We start from the raw sequence: 4,698 nt of genomic DNA, 5'->3' as shown, positions 1-4,698 counted from the left end.
GCCGCTGGTGCATTAAGTTAGACGCGCGGCCGGGAGAAGCGGGGCGGCCGCGGGGGCCGCGGGGCCGGGAGTTGGCGGCGAAGTTGGAGCCCGGCGGGTGAGGCGGGGGCTTCCCCCCCCGGCCGCCTCCATCCCCCGGCCGCCGTCCCCCGCCCTCAGCCGCCGGCGCTGGGGGGCCGCGCCCGGCGCCCCGCGCCCATGAGCGACCGCGGGCCCGGAGGCTGGAGGCGGCCGATCGCCCGCGTCGCCTTCCTCCGCCGCCCGCCCGCCTTTCCCGGAGCTCGGAGCCCGCGGCCGAGAGCCCGGCTGGGTGCGCGAAACGGGTCAGGGAACGGCAGAGGGATTCCGGCTCCTGGCTGCCCCCTCCCCGCCGCCGAGAGCCCGGGCTTCGGGGAGGGTCGGGCCGAGAGGTGGGCAGCGAGAGGGCTGCGGAGGAGCTCTCCCGCCCCGGCTCCGTTTGCACAAGTGCAGGGAATGTTCCACTGACCTACATATTTTTCCAAACATACGTGACCTTTTTTTCTCTCTCTCTCTCGTTCTGTGGGAGGAGACAGGCGTGGATCCAAGAAAAGGAGAAGCTGGAAAGAGAACGAAAGGGGAAGCAGGGGAAAAAAAAATAAAACCTTAACCAAAAAAACCCAGCCCTGAATCAGGGATGGCTTCACAGCGCCTCAAGCAAAACCGGCGTGCGGGCTACTGTGCGGGTCCGGAGCGGCATCCCCGCGCCGCACTGCCATATCCTATATCCCTGCATCCTCCGCATGTCCCTATATCCCTACATCCCTATATCCCTGCATTCCTCTATCCCCATCTCCCTATATCCCTACGTCCCCCCATCCTTCCATCTCCATCTCCATACGTTCCCATATCCCTAAGATCCCTACACCCACATCCCTACATCCCCCTATCTCTGACCCAAGGACCGTGCCGTTGGACCCCCGGAGGGGCAGCCAGGTGCAGCCCGGCCCGGCCTCACTCGGCTACCGGGGACATCCCCCGCCCGCAGGGAACACCCCATGAGCTCGGAGCAAGTCCCGGCCTCGCCGGGTACAGGCAGTAAGTCCCGACGTGGTTATGCAACGCCGTACCGGCAATTAGAGCAAAACCTTGAAGAGAGAGCTCTATTTTTTTTTTTTCTTTGCAAAGTAGGTCATTCTTTTTATTCCTCTCTTTGCATCATTTATTTTTTTCTTTCTTTCTTTCTTCCTTTTTGTTTTTTTTCTTTTTCTTTTTTTTTTTTTTCCCTAGTTCTCCTCCTGAAAAGTAGCCAGCCAGAGATAAGGAGCGTGCCAGAGCACCCTCCCTCACTGCCCATCCCGACGGCTAGGAGCACTGCCAGGGGGCACAGGAGCTGGGCAGGGGAGTACTTCCAAGCCCTGCTTCCCTCATCCCCCTGCCACCATACTCAGTGACTGTGATCCCCAGTGCACACGGGAATTATCACAGGAAACTGTCACACTCTTCTGCTGAGCGCCTTCACACCATCCTTTCTCCAGCAGGCATGACTAATGTTGAAAGGGTAAAGTTGTTTACTTTTAACCAAGATTAAATAGAAAACTTTGCAAAGCTCCTCCCTTCCGTTGGATGGAACCCAGGAGTTTTTCCCATTTGGAAATTGTCAAACAGTGGTTAAACAATCCTTTGGCAAACAAGTAGCACCGGAGGGAATAAAGCATCAGATACATGGGGAGTGGAATAAAAGAGATTGCTGTTCTGGAGGTGTTTCTCTTGTGTTGAAGTATGTAACACACAATCTTCAAGCCTTGTAAGGATAAAGAAAAGGACCTTCCCAGGACTACATATCACACACAAAGTGATGTTTTGGTCCTGTTGAAAACACTCCAAAACCCTGCCCCGAAATGATCTCCAAAAAAGAGAAAGGGAGAACTCTGAGGACAGTACCACAGTGGGAAAGGCAGCACGGGGACATGCATGCAAAACTGTGCCTGCACTGGGTTTTAATGGGTTCCCCATGAATCTGTAGTGCCTTCACTGCACAGATGGGAAGGGAAACCGGTTAAGGTTTATTTCTTCACTCACCCCTTAGACTACTGGCGTGTACTTGAATTACGGCCACGGCCAGCAGGTTGGCTGAAGGCAAGGCAGGGTCTTCCCAGCACATACCTGAGCCTGTTGTGAAACGACGACTTCTCCATGTCCACGGACCTTCCTCCCATCCAGCCGCCAATGGAAAATAACTGGATGCTATCGCTGCTGTGTTTGGTTTGGAAGCCAATCTAGGGACTCTGCTGGGTGCCACGTATAAGAACACTGGGGAAAGAGCCCATTATTCAATTTTATGAATGAAATTGTTTTATAATCACAAAATACTGGTAAATTGCTTCTCAGTCATCAGGAGCCTGCAATCCCAAGTTGCAATCCCTTTGTTTCAAGTAGAATAGGCTGGCCAACAGTGGCAGCCCAGAAAAGATGCACCAGGGCTACCAATGGACTGCCACCCACCAGATAGGTTCTTCCCAAGGTGGGAGCCAAAGAGAGAGTGGGAGATGACAGCAGCTGCCTCCAGGGTGTTACTGCTCCAGTGATCTACACCATGGAGCCTACTTTTGGGTTGGTGGCTGTGTAGAAGGAAAAAAGGCCCCCAAATAATCTTCTAATCAATGTGAATGGTGCCACAGTCACTGTGGGGGAAGGGATGAGGAGGCATGGTGGAAAAGAAGAAAGGAGCCTCCAAGAAAAGACCAGTTTACATAGAATATGGCGCTACTCTCTGACATTTACAAGTAAGAGGGAGATGAACAAGGATTAATTTGATTAATATTACCCTTGCATTAATTAATGGACAGGACAGACAGATGCACTTCTGTCATCAGTACTTTCAGAGATTTCTGCAGAAATCAGCAGTCTTTAGAGGATGAGCATTATTTCTCATTCTGCAGCTTACAGTTTCCTGGGAGAGGGAGAGGCACAGTTATCACCTGGCAGCACGCCCCTGAACCAGGTGCCACAGAGAAATGGAAGCCAAATGCACCCTGCCGGTGCTGCCCCGAGTGCTTGAGGAGGATGTTTGATGAGTCTGTGCAACTAGGAAACCAAGCTGCCTGTTTTCCTACATGATTATTACAAAATAAGAGCCGATGTGTTGATTTGAACTTAGAGTAGCTTGATTTATTTTGAAGGAAAAAATTCCTTCCAAAGGGTCTTCCTGGAAGGACTTAGCCTTATGTACATCCTACCTGAGAGTTTAATTCTTCAGCTTGTTCAAAAGAGGTTGTGCAGGTTTTCTTTAAGTGGTTAATGCTAGGAGGAGGTTGGAAGAAAGGCTGAAAAATTAGTAACTAAACCTTGAATAGATTTCATGTCTGGAAGGGTAGAAATTGTTGCTGGTTGTATAGAAAGCCCTGAATCCTACCACTGCTCTTGTGGCCAAATGTCTGCAGCCTTCCTGTGAATCAAATCTGTGGTGCTGAACAAGCTAAATGTATGCACTCAGCTGCTGCAGAGCAATATGTGCACCAGCCTGAAGAGCCCAACCTCGAGGCTGTGGCACTAATCATTTCTGGTGTGGGACAGAAAAAATGGTCCCCTTACCCTCTGGTTGTCCTTTGTTCCTGCCAGCCCACACATGACATTATGCTCACTTGTGCTGGGATGGGAGCACACTTCATAGTAAATTCTTGGTCCAGGAGGACTGTGCTGGTTAATGTGACCAAGTTACTATGCCCTGGCTGTACCTGGGACAAAGTCTCTGAGCTGAAATTAGGCTGCCAAAGCTTGGATAGCTTTGAAACATGTTCAAGAAAATGAGTTTCAAACTGAAATCTAGCAGTAAAGGATCCATTTTTCTCTGGAAGTTCCAGTGAGACAGAAGATAATGAGGGGTTGCAGTGCCACAACTGAATTAAGAACAGCTGGGAGAGGCCTCAGTGCAAAGGCAGCATCTTTGGTTTTACCTTGACTAAAGAAAGCAATGGCATTGATGGATTTATGGTTCTGTACAAATATTTTAATTCTTGGCAGGTTTCAAAGACTTCTACTTCTTCCAGAAGCTCTAGGAAGGTGTAGTTACCATTGCCTTTCTCCTTACAGCAGCTGCCTGATCCCTTTCTCCACTTCACGAGGAGATGGGTTAGGCCTGTAGCTGCCTCAGCTCAGGGTTCTGAATAATTTTTCCAAATTCTTTATTACATTCTCCAGCTATTTTTTTTTTCTTGTTACTGTTCTTGCTTACAACTTTGTTGGTACACTACTTAATGCCACGATTTCTCTTTGAAATTCTCCTCAGCTTTCACCGATTCTCTGTAGCACTCTGCTCTTGCACCCACCTTCAGCTCAAAATATTTAACATGGATTAGTAGAACTACTGAAAAATGACATGTGAAAGTTACGTAAATAGCTGAAATAATACAAAAATCTTCAAACTTGTGGGCATATAGATTTGGCCTTGCATGTAAATCTTACCATCTATGATTTTCAAAAAGTATCAAGAAAATGTATATACCTGGAAATAGAAGCTTAACTTAAAAACATTAGCTCAGAAGATTGCACCCCAGGATGCTTGTCGCATACACAGCAAGATCCTTCTCATTATCTTCTCTTACACATGATAAAGGACTAGCATGACCACTGATTTTGACCTCTTGCCTCTCCAGGGTGCAGAATTTCCTGACTGCATCTGGTCAGGTGTCATACTGTCAACCTAAAGAATGTTGATCTCGACTTAAAAATCCTTGGGCT

Source organism: Centrocercus urophasianus, unplaced genomic scaffold (genome assembly GCF_019232065.1).
Source record: "Centrocercus urophasianus isolate 14NV4802_14NV808 unplaced genomic scaffold, USGS_Curo_1.0 seq_12, whole genome shotgun sequence".
Lineage (NCBI taxonomy): Eukaryota > Metazoa > Chordata > Aves > Galliformes > Phasianidae > Centrocercus > Centrocercus urophasianus.
This window is presented reverse-complemented; position numbering follows the sequence as displayed.